General features: G+C 46.2%; 1 protein-coding gene across 1 annotated transcript in view; it reads right to left on the bottom strand.

The window, feature by feature from the left end:
• The window catches only part of LOC137618726 (zinc finger protein 677-like), an 86,745-nt gene that overhangs the window by 45,406 nt on the left and 22,428 nt on the right, over positions 1–18,911 (bottom strand). Inside the window, exon 2 of the mRNA XM_068348893.1 lies at positions 5,456–5,583. The gene's annotated coding sequence lies outside the window, so the exon portion shown is untranslated. The remainder of the gene's footprint in view (positions 1–5,455; positions 5,584–18,911) is intronic.

The raw sequence follows: 18,911 nt of genomic DNA, 5'->3' as shown, positions 1-18,911 counted from the left end.
CATCAACAACACACAGTGCCCCACCAGGAACTGGTGTAATTGTTTGAGGGCGAGGAGGGCAGCCCTCATTTCTAAGAGGTTTAAATGTTGATACCTTTCGGATTCGGACCACTGGCCAGAGGTAGTGTGGTGCAGCATGTGGGCCCCACACCCTTCTTTTGACACATCTGAAAGGAGCATCAATTCCGGCGGGAGAACAAGAAGATCAATACCTTTGCAGAGGTTTAGTTCTGTCAGCCACCATCTAAGGTCCATCCGTTCCTTTTGCCCTATGGGGACTAGAGTCTCCCTGGAATCGGTGGTCTGATTCCATTGGGATTTCAGCCGCCATGGGAGAGATCTCATCCTGAGGTGACTTTTGGGAACTAAATGTCCCAAAGAAGAGAGGTGACTTAGCAGAAGCACACAGCTCTGCGCTGGGAGCTCTTCCCGTCTGAGGAAGGGCTATGCTACCTCCCTCAGCCTATGAATCATTTTATCTGATGGATATGCTTTGTGCCTTACAGTGTCCAATAGCATGCTTAGGTATACCAGTCTTTGAGAGGGAATCAGACGAGACTTCTCGAGGTTTACGCAAAACCTTAGAAGCTCGTCTCAATGACGGCGAAGGGCCGCCTTCGAGTCTGCCAGAATCAGCCAGTCGTCCAGATATCTTAGGCGATGGATACCGCATCTGTGAGACCAAGCTGGCACAAGGCCGAACACTCTTGAAAGAATAAGGTGCTGTGGAAAGATCGAAACATAGCACCTTGCACTGGTATAGTTTTTGGTCTAAGGAGAATCCTAGATACATCTTGGAAGATGGATGGATTAGGATTTGGAAGTATGTGTCCAGATCTTGAGTGCACATTAGGTCTTTAGGTCTGATGGTGAGTCTGACCGTGTCAGGAGTCTCCATCCTGAACAAAATTTGCTGGACAAACTTGTTCGGGGGGGGGGGGGGGGGAAGAGAGAGAGAGAGATCAATGACTGGTCTCCAGCCTCCAGACACCTTTACTATAAGAAAGATTTGACTGTAAAAGCCTGGAGACACATCGCGGACCTCTTGGAGAGCACCCTCCTTCAACATGATCTGAACTTTGAATCGAAGTCTGACCCCTTTGTGGACCCCTTCACATTGGAGTCTGATAGGAGAAGCACTTGAATCAGTGGAGGGAGAGATAAAGTGAACAGGACGCGATACCCTGAATGGATCACCTCGACCATCCAGGGTTCAGTCCCATGGTGAAGCCACCTCTGCCATCGGCTGTTCAGGCATCCCCCCACAGGTGGACATATGGGAGGATTGCCCGTCCTAGTGGGGTTGACCTTGGCCAGACCACAGCTTGCCTCTGCCTCCACGGAAGGACTTTCTACCTTAAAAGGGCTAATTGGACATCCTGCAACCCTGCTATTTAGGGTCTGTATAATTTTTCATTGGCTTTCTAGGTGCTGGATTCCTTTGTGGCTGAAGAGGGTAAGGTCTTGAAGTCAAGGCCATGTGAATGAGAGTCCGTAGTGGACTTTCTCCACTTCTCACCCACACGCTTGATGTTCTCTGGATTGAATAATGAACTTCCCTCAAAGTGGGCATTCCTGAGCCTTGCTACCTTGCCCTGAGGAGTTGTATATGGAACTTTCCTATTAAAGCATCATGTCTTCTTAAGATGGTGTTGACCCAAAGGTTCACCAGTTGATGAAACAGGAACTCGATGGCCCGTGTGCCTGATAATAGGAGTCTCCATAGACTTCCCTGTGGACTGTTTGGACCAGTTTTGAGACCAGACCAATTGTCCTAAAGATCCTAACCAGAAATCAAGACAAGAGGCAGCTTACATGGCATACCTTGCAACCTTTTCCTGGTTAAGGATCTCGGAGGCCGAGAAAGAGACAGGCAGCCCCGTTAACTTCTCGAAGGGCATGCCCTTCGAAAGTGCCTCTGTAGAATGGTCCAAAGGCAAAACTAGTAGCGGCTCACTGAGGATCTCATAATACCTCCGCTGAGTGATAAAAGGCGGCGGGAGGAATTTGGAGGAGGAGCTGGTGCGAAAGGAGGAAGACGAACCAATCGCCTGAGACACAGTCTTCTGCTTGGGACTCGTCAATGCCTTTAACCAGGGCAAACCTGCACTGGGCTTCAAGGGTCTCTGAGTGCAATGAAACTGGTCTAGGACTGTATCCTTACCATCAAAAGGGGCGGCCAATGGATCTGGCAGCCCATTGATGGTTCGGATGCAGGTTAACACCTGCCAGAAGGCCTGTTCCATCACCTTTCGCTCCACCTCCATCATTTTAGGGCAAGACATAGCTGGCATAATGTTGTCCTCGTAATTAATTTGCTCATTCAATTCCGAGCTCTCATCCATAGGAGCCTGGAGTGGGTCAAGGTTGTCATCAAGATCGATGGAGGACTGGAAAAATCGCGAGGACGTACTCGGTTCTCTCTGATTCTCCACTCAAGATAAGGGAGGCCAGGCCAAAGATTTCGGGATGGTGAATAAATCTTTCGGCTCTGCGTTGCAGCAGAAAGTCCTCCATCAGTGTAGGCCTTGTGGCTTCCACTGACCTGCGGGAGAGATAGGACTCTGCAGGGGTAGGAGCAGCGTCATGCCAAGAATGGTGAGGTGCCTTCCTTGGCGCTACCTCTGCTGGAGTCAAACGGTACGAGTCCGTATAGGAAATTTTCCGGTCCTCCTTAGAAGGAGAAGGTCTAATTCTCTTCCTCTTCCCTTTGGGCCTTCCTGTGGGGACTCGAGCTGTAAGGGACTCCCCTGCAATTCTGGAGTCCTCTCTTCCCTAGCTCTCTTGCAACAAGGGATGTTCTCCTCCTTGCGTGAAGGTTCTGCCAGAGCAGAGTCTTTAGAGTTTCCCCCTGGGATCAACAGGGGAATCCTGGTAGTGCTGCCCAAGGACTGAGGGTGGGGACTGACCCCGTCACTGCTTTAAGCATTACGTTAAATAATGCTTTAAGCCATGGGGGGTTGCAGGCTCCCGATGTGCAGGGAGGGAGATCCTTAGGACGACGTACATCCCCAGGTTTAGGTACCTCCACAGGTACCTTAGCCTTCCTACCTGAGGGCAAGATCGGCACAGGCCTTACCATCGGAAGAGGAACTGAGCATTGTCGGGTGGGCGACAGGTGCTTCGGGGCAGGTGGAGGCCCACGAGGTTGGCGAGACTAGTGAGAGTCTCTCTTAGCGGGAGGTTTACTCTGGGAAGGGAACCATCCTGCAGCCAGACAAGGTGATAAACCTCGTCCTGGGACAAGGGTACCACTGGAGCTGGATGAGATGATTTTTGTGAGGTTGGTTTTTCATGAGATCGATCTCAGCCACGACACAAGAAGCTCTGTCACACGATGCTGCCACGTCACGGGACATTGCTGTGTCATCAGGTGCTTTCACGTCATGCGACTCTGATCTACCACGCAAGGAGGCAAGAGGGATGAAACCTAATGGGAGGAGCTAATTTGGATCGTAAATGTAATTCAAGCAACCCAGAGAGACCGTCATGACGAGAACTCGAAGGAAACTCTGTCACCGATTCCTGATGGGAGGTGGTATCCCTCAGGAGTCGCAAAAAAACTTAGGGTTAATGCTACGAGGAACGAAGGGGTCCGCAGGAAAACGAGAGCCCAAACGCTCTTCATAACACAAATCACAAGAGCATGAAGGCTCAGCGTGACGAGTCCAAAGAGTCTCCTTCATAAGAGCCGAAAGACTCGTCAAGACTAAGTTTACGAGAACCGAAAAGTTTACGCGTAACCAGTGTCACGAAAGCCCGAAGGTTTCACGACAGGGGACTGAAATCTCCCTATTATGAGAGCCCGAAGGCTTAACGTAACAGCCGGCCAGAGAAACCAGGGGATCAGCGAAACCGGGGTTGCGTAATCCTGAGGGCTCAACGCAACGCCAAACCGAAGTTTCCCTGCTATGAGAATTTGAAGGTTCCACATAGCGGGAGGAACAAGAGGCCGAAGGCTCAGCAAGATCCCAAGGGAGCTTCGCAACGGGAGAATGAAACCTCGTCACGAGAAACCTGTGCCTCAGCATGATGGTTAGCACGAGAGCCAGCTGGCTGAATGTACCCAACGTTGCGAAAGACCAAAAGCACAATGCAACTTGAACCTGGGGGTTCCGTGCCGCGATAACCCAAAAGTTCAACATGGCGAGGATTCGAAGGTCCTCCGGTGTCACGAGAGCCCGAAGGCTCAACGTGACTGGACCCCAAAGGTCCCAGGTTGCGAGAACTCACATACTCTTGGTAATGGGAGTCCGAAGGCTCCTAACAACGCAGACCTAAAGCGTGATGGTCACGAGACCCAGAAGAATCAATATGACTGGAGCCCTGAGGTTCAAAAAGGCATTTCCTGACAGCTCTAGGAGGAGTGCGCTGAGGATGGAGACGGGTGACAAAAGTCTCAAACCGATGGACATCCGGAGAGGAACGTCCAGCATTCTCCTCCCTGGGGGGAGCCTGTGTCATCTAGAAAGCATTTGTTTGCCCGGGGGTGAACCATGCTCAAGAATGGCTTCTGCCTCCACCCTTGAAGGAGAAGTACGAGAACCGGTGGAGGAACACCTTCGAGATGAGATTTGGGGGTAAAAGTAGAAGACCGGTGTTTCTTTCACTTTGGGGAAGAGCCCGAAGGCAAAGAATTACGCTTGGACTTCTTCTTCCGCTGCCAGAACCTCTCCAAATGGGAGGCAGACCACTCCCTACACTCTAAACAGGTGTCGTCCCTTGAACACCAGTGGCCCCAACAGGTCAGGCACAGCAGGAAGCGGTCCATCTCAAGTCCGGACATGAAGGTACCGCGAGTGCGGCCTTTGGGACCTGGACAAGTATGCATGGGACAAGTCACTGAAAAGACAAAAAAAAAATCAATTATTAAAAGCAAGTTGAATCGGGAGAGCGAAGGCAATATTCCATCTCTACCGAGCCAAGAAATCTAAATGTTTACTCAACCTGAGTGTGTGAGTGAGCGGGATAGCCCCCACACTAAAGATTATCATTGCTAGTTCAGCTTTGCCGAAAACAATATACCCAATATAAAAAGTGGAAGGTTTGTATTTCCGCTGGAGTAAAAAAACAATTATGACTTGATCTATCATATTCCTATTAGCATACTAATTTCAATAGTTTTATTTGAAATAAAAAAAAAAACATAAGAAAATGTAAAAAACCAGTAAAAAAAAAAGTTGGGCAGAGAGAGAGACGAACATCTACTCTCACCAAACCAAAAGTAAAAAGTGACAAGACAACACAGGTGTGTGTTAGCGGGATTGCTGGCTACACCTCCTACGCCCCCTAACTAGCGGTAGGGTAGTAACACCTTGCTAAAAGTCTTATGGGTAGTCTTCCAGCTTCGCCGAGAGTATAATTCATATAAATAGCAAAAGGGTTTGTATTTAGCATTGGAACAATTTACCATTTTAATTCTGATTGTTATTTCTCTTACAGTATCTATACAAACCTTGAGTATGTCTTCAGCAACACTGGAATAGCCAATAATTCACTAATGAGCTAGTGCTTGTGCATGCATACAGTGGTCACTCCATATTTCCTGTCAAAGACTTTTAGCTTTTGATTTCTGGCTCGGAACTGAAAAGAGATGGTTAAGGTGATAAGGTTAACTTTAAAGGACTCATGATTGCATAGCTAGATAAATCTAAATTTTGAAGCAATTTAAAAAATTTCAAAAGTGATTTGTATTTTTCCAAACTACCTTACAAATATGACAAATTTGGCAGTAATTAGTATTTTTTCTAACGATACGAACATGGAGCTATTTATAGGGATGACTTGCCTCTTAAGAGGTTTTTGGCATTGACCCAGGGTTTTCTCCATACGATCTTTAGATCGTAACTGGTAGGAAAACTAGGACCTCGCTAAAATCTCATGCTATACACATCTAGCGTCCTCCCCAAGTTGTGTGCTTGTGTTACTAGCAATGTGATCGGACTTTACCCAATCATCCCTCACAAGAGGTATTACTTCTACACCAGGTTACACAAGGGAAAATGGTTCTACCTGCAGACAGGGGATGTCAGCTTTGCAGAGTACCGTCGGTGCTGTTAACCCATACGGTAGAAGATGAAAGAAAGACAGAGCCAGTCATTCTTTGTCATACATCCCAGACTTAACCATGGTTAAGCTTTGTTTTCCCTCGTCTGCTACTTGTCTATCACAGACCCTGAGGTTTTAAACCATTCATTGCGTAGCCACCACAGGATCCATGAAGAACATCTCCATGTTTCTGTGGGTCACGTCTTGCAGGAAGTGAGCGGTGAAGGTCATCTGACACTTCTACACGTCTGCTCACAAGGCCTGCATCCCAGAGTAGTCTTATAAAACAATGGGGCGTACTCTTGCCCCCGTTATGAGCTCTCGGTCTCTTCTAAGAGGAGAAGGATCAGGATTCAATGCTTGATCCATGACTTTGCGAATCCGAGCCAAGAACGAGTTCTCGGTGATCATTCTCTTGACCTTCCCAAGCTGAAGAAGGGTGCTGACACTCAGGAGCCACTTCTTGTAGTTTCCTTGAGGTAGGCCCTCCAGTTTTTCTTTGGCATAGTAACCGTTTATCATCCTGCAAAGGACTCCACGAACAAAGGGTTTGGACTCTGTGATCTGAGCTGCAAGAAATAAGGTTGAGTACTACCTAGTCCATCGCCGTGCATGAGAGGCGTTAAGGACAGCCCATGGGGTTCGCCAATTCTTTTGGCTGAAACCATTACGAGTGGGAGACCTGTCATAGAGGTCAGGACGTAGGTGAAACCCTTTGGGGACCGCAGGACGTGAACCCTGCCCGTGGAGGAGGTCTCCCTTCCAACTAAGGGTCCGTCGGCTCGAAAACTCCTCATCAAAAGGGGCAATGCCGATGTGGAGGGAAGGTAACTTCCTTTCGATCTGAGGATGAGGCTCAAGGATTAGCGATGGCCTCTCATTGCCAAGATTGCGAGAATGCTTTACTCCCAAAGATAAAAGAGGAACTCCTTCAATGCTGAGTGGGTGAGATTGAAGGAAGGATTACTCCTTCCATGATACCCACTACAGTCCACTTGGCATTGATGGCCGAAGCCGAAGATCTACGCAGGTATTCAGACATCTTTGCATCTTATTGCAGAAAGGATTCTCTAAGAGAGGAGTAGCTGGATAGTATGCAGACATGATGTTACAGGGAAGATACAGTTTTGTGAGAGGTGTTTACATGTGGATGTTAGAGTTGCTGAGGGAGTCCTCTCGGGATCTCCATCAAAGAGATACAGACGAGTCCATGGGAGTGACGAGTCTTGCTGGTGAAACGAGGATGGCCTGCTCTAGGAAGATCAACGGCAGGGGATGGATTAATACGATTCTGGCCGGAAGAATTCCCAGGAGGAGAGACCAAACAGGAAAAAAGGGCAGTTTCTCTTCGCTGGAGGAAACCTCCGAAGGGGAGACCAACGGTGAAGGAAGTCTTTTCTGTGGACCAGAAAGACACGACCAACATCTGCTGCCGTAGTCGGTAATTCTTCCCACTAGCAGGATTGTTGACCAGTGGTTGGAGCCCTTAAGAGGCAATTCACTGCACTCTCTATTTCTCATTCAAGAATTCTTTGTCAAGTTGAAGGTCGACTTCGGGTGTTGCCTGAGAAACAGGACGAAGCTCAAATCTGAGTTTTCCTCTTGAGGGGGTGGTACCCCTTGTCCATAGAAGTCTGCCCTCATCTCTGGGAGGCTTAAGAGACGGTACTGCTTGGACTCTGACCAGAGCCCGGAGGCCAAGTGGTACATTATGGTCCCCTCCCCCTTTCTTTTGATTTATCTGGAGGGAGCATCCAATCCGGGGAAGAGCCAAAGAGGTCCACTCCTCGGCGGAGATTTCAATTTGTGAACCGTCTTCTCAGGTCCAAGTTCGTCTCCTGCCCAGGTCTCATAAAGACCCAAGCTTGTGCCCCAGAAGAGGTTGGATTCGAAGGAAGAAAGGCTTAAACATGACAAATTTGTATTTTTTCTAACAATGCAAACCTTTAGCTATTTATTACGGGTATTACTGTCAGTGAAACTGAAAGGACAAGCCATTGAAATTTTAGCAAGGGTTAACAATCCATTCTGCTAGTTAGCGGGTAAGGGGGGGAGGGGGGGCTTGCCACCACTTCTACACCTGTGATTTAGCTCACTTTGCTTGGAGGTAGGACTTCATGGGGGATAGGGTAGGTGGGTAAGTTTGTATAAATAGCTAAAGGTTTGTATTGTTAGGAAAAATACAAATTGTTTACGAATTTGTCATTTCTTCCGTAACTGGAATACAAGCCTACAGTGAACCCTCGTTTATCGCGGTAGATAGGTTCCAGACGCGGGCGCGATAGGTGAAAATCCGCGAAGTAGTGACAGCATATTTACCTATTTATTTAACATGTATATTCGGACTTTTAAAACCTTCCCTTGTACGTAGTACTGTTAACAAACCACCCTTTAATGTACAGAACACTTAATGCATGTACTACAGCACCCTAAACTAAAACAGGCACAAATATTAAAGGCGATTTTATATCATGTGTTTCCTAAACACCTAAAAAGCACGATAAAAAATGGCAACCAATGTTTTGTTTACGTTCATCTCTGATCATAATGAAGAAACAAACTCATTTAGTGTACACATATATGTACGTATAGGTTAGTTTTTGCATCGATTATATTGATTATACAGTACTGTATGTTGATTATTTTATTACCAATGTTTTAGTTTACGTATTTTTCTTAGGACTTCCAAATGAAATCTTTTTCTTTATGACGCCGCCTGAAACGACGGCGTGTACGCTCAGTAAACAACCACGCTCAGAACAAACAAGGCATTTAACGCGCATGATGACAGTGATAAATAATGATACAGTACATACAGTATTTACAGTAAAAGCATTTACAAAATATGTTACCTTACAAATATAAATTATACAGTACTTGTACGTAGCAAAGCAGGAAAACAATTTGAGAGAGAGAGAGAGAGAGAGAGAGAGAGAGAGAGAGAGAGAGAGAGAGAGAGAGAGAGAGAGAGAGAGAGAGAGAGAGAGAGATTGTTTTACGTACGTAAATGTAAATTTTAAACAAAAAAAATATGATAGGTTACAACATGTAGACTTTTAAAACCTTCCCTTTAACTTAATGCATACAGTACGTACATTACTAAACTATAAAACAGGTTAAAGTAAAAAATAAAGATTGTTACTGTACTCACCACGAAAGAAGTTCAAGAAAAACTTGAATGACGATGGCGATGAATTTTCTGCACAGTAGAAATGATGATGATGAAGCTGATGATGTGTTCTACTGTGCAGTCAATGATAGTATTTTACGTCTCTTCAGACGGAGGTGTCTTTTCCTGGGACACCTCTTCAACTTCTTCAATTTCTTCCGAAGGCGTACTAGCAGGAGGAACTGGCTCTTTTTTGCGAGGCTGGAAGAACATTGTGATCGGAAGTTGTTGCCGCTGCTTCTTTTTTCGATCCAAGAGCATCCTGTAGGGAGTCATGATGTCATCGACCTTATTTGAGAATTGCATCGAGCGAACCATATCCTCGTCCCACTCTTGTAACATTTCTTTCGCCTCCTTCATATGGTTGCAGAACTTGGCAAGCCGTTCTAATGTTAAGCCCGTTTCTTCGACATTTTCTTGGGTCTCTTCCTGGGTACCCTCACTCTCTTCCTCACTTGCCGATTTCGTCAGGTCTTCGAGGTCTGCGTCAGTTAGGGGCTGGGAATGGCAGTCCAACAACTCGTCGACGTCTTCAGTCGTCATGTCGCCAAACCCGTCACCTCCAATTATGGCAGCCAACTGCACAGATTTCCGTATTGCAGAGTGTTGGATTTCCGACGGAGTAAATCCCTTGTCGTCGTAAACAATATCGGGCCACAGCTTCTTCCAGCTCGCATTTACGGTTGCAGGTTTCATCTCTTGAAGTGCCTTTTGAATATTCTGCAGGCACGTGGCTATGGTGTACTGCCGCCAGTACGCCTTCAAGTTGAAATCTTCATCCTCGTCATCTTGGGCAGCATCCACACACGCAACGAGGTCCGCCAAGGTATTCTTCGTGTAGAGGGCCTTGAACGCCCTGATAACCCCCTGGTCCATTGGTTGAATTAATGACGTGGTGTTGGGTGGCAGGAACTCAACCTGAACGCCCTCACGCGACAGGTCAGTTGCGTGTCCACCAGCGTTATCCATAAGGAGAAGGATCTTGAATGGCAAGCCCTTCTCTAAGAGATATTCATGGACTTGCGGGATGAAACACTGGTGGAACCAGTTGGAGGTCAGCATCTTCGTAATCCATGCTTTTTGATTATGCATCCAGTACACGGGAAGGAGATTCTTATTTTTATTTTTCAAAGCGCGAGGATTTTTCGACTTATAAATAAGCCCCGGCTTTAACAAAAATCCAGCAGCATTGCCACACATCACGAGGGTAACGCGATCCTTGAATGCCTTAAAGCCAGAGGCTTTGGCTTCCTCTTTGAACAGGAAAGTTCGCGACGGCATTCTCTTCCAAAACAAGCCGGTTTCATCCATATTAAAGACTTGTTCCGGCTTGTATCCACCTTCAGCGATAATGTTCTTGAAAGTCTGGTTCATGTAAGTTTCAGCAGCGGCAGTGTCAGCGGAAGCAGACTCCCCATGCAGGGAAACGCTTTTCAGGGCGAAGCGTTTCTGAAACTTCGCGAACCATCCTTTGCTTGCGGAAAAACGTTTCTGAGGCTGGGAATCAGTGGATGTCCCTGGTTGAGGATCATCTGCATCATCATCATCTTCAGCATGGTTGCCGTCGTCGTCTTTAGGTTCCTTTGCAGCAAAATTCTCATATAAGCTCAAAGCCTTTGTTTGGATGGTGTTCGTATCCAACGCTATGTTCTTCTTCCGGCAGTCGGCAATCCACACAGCTAAAGCACCTTCCATGCGTACGATCGTTTTATTACGCGTTGTAACGACTCGCTTCGCTGATCTGCTAAAGGTGATTGCAGCAGTCTTTCTAATGTTCGCCTCGTCCTTCTTGATGTAGCGAACGGTGGATTCGTTGATGCCAAAATGGCGGCCGGCGGCCGCGTAACTTCTACCATCTTTTAACATGTCGAGAAGCGTAACCTTCTCAGCTATCGTCATCATCCTTCGGTGGCGTTTAGTCTCACTACCAGCCTTACTAGAAGCAGAACGCTTGGGAGGCTTTGTAACAGAAAGTTCAACAAAAAGTTCAACTTAAAACAGTCGCACACAGCACAGATTAAACTTCACAAACTTAAGAACGTCTACTCAGCAATACGCGGAAAGAGAAAGTGAACGATGCAGCCCCGCGAGAACTTTGATGCTGCGGGTAGAAGATGCGGGCAAAACACCAATCACAGGCTAGATAACAAAACTTGAGTTTTGATTCGTCATCTATCAGCGCTTGAACCAATCACAACCCGTCTTACAGTACTATGGCGCGTTGGTTACTCATAGAAGATGCCCCCGCGCATACTGAACGTACGTAGATTAAGTACAATACCGTAATAATAATAAATAATGATAATACTGTACAGTAATAATAATAATAATAATGATTAATAATAATAACAATAATAATTTTATTAACAACAACAACAATAATAATAATAATAACAATAATAATAAAAATTTACGTACGCTATTTCACGCCTCTCTCTCTCTCTCTCTCTCTCTCTCTCTCTCTCTCTCGTACGCTTACAGTATTCGAAATGTGATTTTTGCAACAAAGAATATTATTGGATGCAGTACTGTACTACGTACGTATACATACAAAAGATTCATGGAAAAGAAGCACATCCATTACAGTACACACCATTCTAATATGGTATGACTGCATCTGATTTGCGTTTCATGTTCGATTTAATTTTACTACGTACTGAATTATCGTATGATCACATTCTCTTTTCGTGTTTTATTTCTTTCTGTGCTGAATTATATATCATATGTAATGCAATGAACAATCAGTAAGAGCAGATATTACTAATTACAGTATTAATGGAATTACAGGTAACAAAATATCGTATTTGGTTGTCTTCAGATTTCGCGGTATTTTCGAATTTTCCGGAAAATCCGCGATATGTATATATATATGGATTATGGGAAAACCCCGCGAAGTGGTGAATCCGCGATTGTCGAACCGCGAAGTAGCGAGGGTTCACTGTATACGATTTATTATTGGTGACTCACCCACTAGGATGGTGGACTTCCCTGCCAATCTGGCTTTTTGGCTCCTTCAATTGAATATGTTGGTACCAAATATAAAGAGTCCCTACACCTCGCTAAAACCCTGCTATGCAAGGTCTGCAGCCTACGTAAGCTGTGTACTATATTGAGATAAATAGTGTGACTGTCAAGGTAAAAGTTATTACGAGACTTTGTAGGAAAAACTGTTGGACCAAGACTTTCCCAAAACCACCTCGCCAGGGTATGGGGACGCAACAGTATTGACACAATTCTAGGTACACAAGGGAGTGTGGTTTACCTGCAGTGGTTGAGGTCAGTTTGTGCAGAGGACCCAGGCTGCTGTTTTTCCATAAGCGGGAAGGATAAAAATAAGAAAAAGAGCTAGTCATTTCTTTTCATTCATACAGACTAAAGCCAGGTAACAATCCCCTCAACCTTCTGCTTCTTGTCCAATAAGGAGCTTAAGGTATACAATCAGCTATTATGCAGCCACCACAGGACCGACAGAGAACGTATTGAGTTCCTGTGGGTCACGTCTTGAATGGAGAAAGGTTGTGAAAGTCACCTGGAGCATTCACACCCTTGCTTGAAGAACCTGCATCACAGTGTAATCTGCTTAGAAGGCCCAGGGGCATAGCTAAGACCCTGACATCATGGGTCGACATGTTGGATGAGGATCTGGATTCAGTGTTATTGATGACTGTGAATCCAGTAGAGATGATGTTTTAGTAATCCTTCTCTTGTCTCTCCCAGTGCTGACGACAAGAGAAGGCACCTGGGTGGGCTGTTGCCGTTTTCTTGAGGTAGAGCTTCAAGCCTCAGCCCGGCTACAGTAACAGATGATTTGGATCGTTAGCTACCGAGTGGAGACTTGTTGTCTAGGATCCGTCACCTCTGGAGACTGTCTGGTAACATACTCGGGTACAAAACTGAATGTTGCCTTTCACCCTTCTCATTAATGGGCGATGTCAATAGAGAGACCATGAAGTTCCTTGCCTCGTTAGGTTGCTGTCAAAGTGTGTGGGAACACTGTCTTCTAAACCAGGTGAAAATTTGTTGCCTGGTGAAGTGGACTGTAGAGAGGTCTCCTTACAGACCAGAGACCTTGAGCTATGTTCCAAGAGGGAGGTCTCAATTCCAACTGGGGAAAGGCAAATTTGTAAGTCCGCATGAGTAAAGAAAGATCTAGTGATGAGGGGATGTCCCTTCCTTTCAGTTTGAAGGCAAGGCTCAAGGTTGAGTGATCATCTTTACCTGCTGAACCTAAAAAGGGGGGTTTTTTCCTCCAGCAAATACTCGAGGATTTCGCTATTGCTGGAACAGAGGTATCGAGTGGAGAGATACGCTTTTCCCATGACAACAACCACAGAAGATGTTATACTTTGCCTGGTAGACTGATACTGAGGAATTTCTCAGATATCCAGACAACCTCTGTGCAACTTATTACAAAAAGCCTCTCTGAGAGAGGAGGTGCTGGGTGGTCTCCAGGCGTACAATCATAGCGAAGCTATAGCTCATGGTAGATGTCGAAGTGTGGTTGTCTGTGACGAGGAAAGGGTTCTCTTGGAGGCTCTGTCAGGAGCTGCAGAAAGTTTGGAAACCGTTCCATGTAATGCCATAGCAGAGCTATGAGAGCCCTTGAGAGGCTGACCGATGTTCTAGCCTTGTTGAGTACCCTTCTCTTCAGACAAACCCACCGTTGTTGGCATGCCTCTTGCCTGACAGCTTTGGAGTCTAGGACTGGAAATCAGCGGAAACCTGAGATTCATGGGCATTGCGAACAGACCCACAGTTGGAGAACCTCATAAAGTAAGGACTTTGTGGGGTACAAGGTGATCCAAATACCATTCATACACCTTATCTGAGATGCTGTGCACATATTGTCGGTGAACACATTCCTCTAGTCTGGAATGAAGCGGGCTGATAGAGGTACCGAGCGGACATCGGCCCATCTTAGTATTCATACTATTAGATGGGAAGAGGCTGCGAGCAAGTTCCTTCTTGCTTGTTGATGTGAGCCCTTATGTGGTGTTGTAGCCCATCAGGAACTGATGAGGTTGTTGAAGGACCGGAAAGTTGGCCCTATCTCTTAAGAGGTTCAAGTGAAGGTATCCCTCCGGGTTTTTGTGCTCGTGAACACTTGCGACGAGAGTCGGAAGACTCTCTGTCATAAGAGTATAACTCTTGATGACGATGGGTGTGCGTGCGACCCTTTGCGTGACGAGTCGGAAGACTCTGTCATAAGAGAAAAACTTTTGATGACGATGGTCACGTGCGTAAAGTTGGCTGCGCGCACCGAGATGGTTACGCGCGGGAACACTTCACAGGACGAGAGTTCGAAAACGCTCTGTCATGAGAGTAAAAATCTTGCGTGCGCGAACACTTCAATCAATGAGAGTTCGAAAAACTCTCTATTATAAGAGTTGTTTGCGCACTTCAACTAATTGCGCGCGCCTAGTTGTTCGCGCTCATAAGGTTGGTCATGTGCGCCAAAATGGTTGAGTGCGCCAAATCGGCCATGCGCAACAATCCGATCGTGCACTCTAACTTGGTCGTGTGCGCCAAAGCTCTCAGTGTGGTGAGAGTACTCACTGCTACGCTCATCTGAAGGTTCACGATAGCCTGTGTTGTGTGAGCGCGAACGATCAACACAACAAGAGTCCGCAAACTCTCTGTCATATAAGTAATGACTATGGTCACGAGAACCCAAAGGTTCAGCGTGAACTGTGTTGCGAGACCCCGACGGGTCAGCGCAACGAGAAACCGAGGTTTCTCTGTCACAAGACCCCGAAGGGTCAGCATGACTAAGGGCACGAGGGATCAAAGGCTTAACGTAGCCTGTGTTGCGAGACCCCGAAGGTTCAGCGCAATGAGAAACCGAAGTTTCCGTCACACAAAACCGAAGTGCCAGAGTAACTAAAGTTACGAGAGCGCAAGGGTTCATCGTAATTAAGGTTACGAGAGGCCAAGGGTTCAGCGTAACTAATGTTACAAGATCCCGAAGGGCCAGCGCAATGGGAAACCGAAGTTTCCCTGTCACAAAACACCAAAGTGTCAGTGACTAAAGTTACGAGAGCCCAAGGGTTCAGCGTAACTAATGTTACGAGACCCCGAAGGGTCAGCGTAACGAGAAACCGAAGTTTCCCTGTCACAAAACACCAAAGTGTCAGAGTGACTAAAGTTACGAGAGCCCAAGGGTTCAGCATAACCAAAGTTACGAGAGGCCAAGGGTTCCGCGTAACTAATGTTACAAGACCCCGAAGGGTCAGCGCAATGAGAAACCGAAGTTTCCCTGTCACAAAACACCGAAGTGTCAGTGACTAAAGCTACGAGAGCCCAAGGGTTCAGCGTAACTAATGTTACGAGACCCCGAAGGGTCAGCGTAACGAGAAACCGAAGTTTCCCTGTCACAAAACACCGAAGTGTCAGTGACTAAAGTTACGAGAGCCCAAGGGTTCAGCGTAACTAATGTTACGAGACCCCGAAGGGTCAGCGTAACGAGAAACCGAAGTTTCCCTGTCACAAAACACCGAAGTGTCAGTGACTAAAGTTACGAGAGCCCAAGGGTTCAGCGTAACTAATGTTACGAGACCCCGAAGGGTCAGCGTAACGAGAAACCGAAGTTTCCCTGTCACAAAACACCAAAGTGTCAGAGTGACTAAAGTTACGAGAGGCCAAGGGTTCAGCATAACCAAAGTTACGAGAGGCCAAGGGTTCAGCGTAACTAATGTTACGAGACCCCGAAGGGTCAGCGTAACGAGAAACCGAAGTTCCCCTGTCACAAAATACCTAAGTGTCAGAGTGACTAAAGTTTCGAGAGCTCAAGGGTTCAGCGTAGCTAAAGTTACGAAAGTCCAAAGGTTCAGTAACGAGGAGCCGAGGTTCCTTTGTCACAAGACTCCGAAAGGTCAGCGTGATTGATGGTACAAGTTCCCGAAGGCTCAAGGTTACCATCGTTACAAGAGCCTGAAGGTTCAGCATAACTGAAACCTCAGCAGAGGTTTGTTCTCCCAAAGGAGAACATCGCTTAAGATAAGACACTCACTCCACCCCTGAAGGAAAACCATAAGCGTAAGGGGGGACCGCCAATGCGAAGAGGCAGTCTTCTCTCGAGAACGAGAGACTCGTTCCCCCGAAGGGGAAACCTGCTTCGGAGAAAACTCTGCCACTTCCTCTGGTGGATCAGCAAACTCCTACAAGTTATCTCTCATGAACGATAGGAAAGTTCTCCCGAAGGAGATCGCCTAAGACAAGCTTTCTCCCAGCTCTATGGGGAAAAAAGCATAGGAGTAATAATATCTCTCTCGTGAACGAGAGAGAAGTCCTCCCGAAGGAGGAAATTGCCTAAGGCAAGCTTTCTCCCAGCTCTATGGGAAAAAAAGCGTAGGCGTTAAATTCTCCCAGCTCTATGGGAAAAAAAGCGTAGGCGTTAAATTCTCCCAGCTCTATGGGAAAAAAAGCGTAGGCGTTAAATTCTCCCAGCTCTATGGAAAAAAGCTTAGGCATAATAATCTCTCTCGCGAACGAGAGAGAGAGTGAAGTTCCCCTCGAAGGAGGAACAAGCCTTAAACTTGCTTTTCCCCAGTTCAAGGGGCGACAAGGTAGCAGAAGCAAAACTCGTCTGCTTCCCATCAACAAGCCTTGTTCAAGTTGAAGGTTGACAACGATTGCTACCTCGTAACATGGGCAGCGCACGAGCTACCACATGAAGCGCAGGATAATGAACAGGGCGGCCGTGGCCATCGGCCTTGTGTTCTACGTAGCTGCTTCCTGTAGAAAAGAAAATAAAAGTTGTGATTAATTACAAGTCATGCTCTGCTGCGCAACATGAACTATTCGGGGAATAATTCACCTTCCTTGTAAGATAATTCCTCGAAAGGGAGCTGAACTGTTGTACACTTTAACTCAGTAATGAAACAAACACACGGGAGTGTTGAGAACCTGCCGACCATCAGAGCAGGGTAGGGTGGCAAGGTAGGGGAGTAGCATCAACAACATAAACGTATATTTCCATTTATACATATATACATGCATATATATGTATAAGATAAATGAAAAGACACAAGAGAAAAAGAAAAAATGACAGAAAACAATCAAGGCAAGTCATTGCGAGAGAGCCCGGCAGCATGTCCGTTCTCTACCGAGCTACAAAGTAAAGTGGTTACTCGGCCGAGAGGTGTGAGTGAGCAGGGTAGCCAGTCTACCCCACCCCCCACCAAATTATCATGGCTCGTCTTTGAGCTACGCCAAAAGTACTGTATATCTCTATAAATAGCAGAGGGTTTGTATCTACGCCAGAACAAACAAGAATTACTATTAATTAATTCAGCTGACAAAACAAACTACTATACTCAGAAGAACCACTTAACCCTCCGGCAGGAAGTGGGGAACCTGAGAAGGAGCAGACAAGCTAAGGTCAAGCGCACCCTCCGCCGGCAAGCGGAGTCGAAGCTGAGAAGTTAAATTAAAAACAGCTATGTATTATTTCACTTAATTAATGAAGAAAATAATTCGGAAGCGCAACCTAACCCATGAACGGGAAAGGTGTACCCAAGCAGAATATCTGCTAACCACCCATGTAAAGTGAGCGACATTGTCAGTGAGAAAGAGCAAGACCGAAGTAAAGCTCTGTGAAGGCCGCAAGGAGATTCCATCTAAGAACACGTAGAGGGGAGGGCGACGATAACAGTCGAACGGAGGAGTATCCAAATTATGACGAATCCCCTGCAACAGCGGCCGAGTCACTCGGAAGGCCACCCGCCTACGGGATGACCGATGTCCAAAGGAGGAAGGTCATAAGGGAAAGTTCTCCTCCCTTGAGAACCTGCCACACTATGTTGTCACAAAAACAGTAACTCTCACTGTATAGAAAGCTTAATATATATATAAAAACATAAAGATTGTTTTCATATATGACAAATTCGCAGATAATTTGTATTTTTCCTAACGATATAAACCTTAGCTATTTATCAGGGGTTATTACTTTTGTCAAAGCTGAAAAAACTAGCCATTGAAATTTTAGCAATGGTTAATTGCCCATTCCACTAGTTAGTGGGAGTAGGGAGGGTAGCTTGCTACCACTCTCGCTCACACACCTATGATTTAGCTCACTTTGCTTGGAGGTAGGACTTCAAGGGGGATAGGGCTGGCGAATAAGTTTGTATAAATAGCTAAGGTTTGTATCGTTAGGAAAAATACAAATTATCTATGAATTTGTCATTTGTTCCGTAACTGGAATACAAACCACGCTATTTATTAGGGATGACTCACCCCTTGAGAAGGTGGGCGTCCCTGCCAATCTGGCTTTCTGGCTTTACCCGGGGATCCTTATTTTGAATAGGTTTGTACCAAGAATAAGAAGTACCTGCACCTCGCTAAACTTTGCTAGGCAAGGTCCGCGGCCTACACAAGGTGTGTGTTGAGATGTTTAGAAGAGAGACTGTCCAGGTAAAAGTTATTCCGAGTCCTTGTAGGAAAAATGTTATTTTTATTAGTAAAATAAATTTTTGAATATACTTACCCGATAATCATGTAGCTGTCAACTCCGTTGCCCGACAGAATTCTATGGAGGGATACGCCAGCTATCACAATACTAGAAGGGGGTGTATTTACCAGCGCCACCTGTGGCCAGGTACTCAAGTACTTCTTGTTGACACCTCCTCAATTATTCCTCGGTCCACTGGTTCTCTATGGGGAGGAAGGGAGGGTCGATTAAATCATGATTATCGGG

This window comes from Palaemon carinicauda, chromosome 25 (assembly GCF_036898095.1).
Source record: "Palaemon carinicauda isolate YSFRI2023 chromosome 25, ASM3689809v2, whole genome shotgun sequence".
NCBI lineage: Eukaryota > Metazoa > Arthropoda > Malacostraca > Decapoda > Palaemonidae > Palaemon > Palaemon carinicauda.
This window is presented reverse-complemented; position numbering and strand designations above follow the sequence as displayed.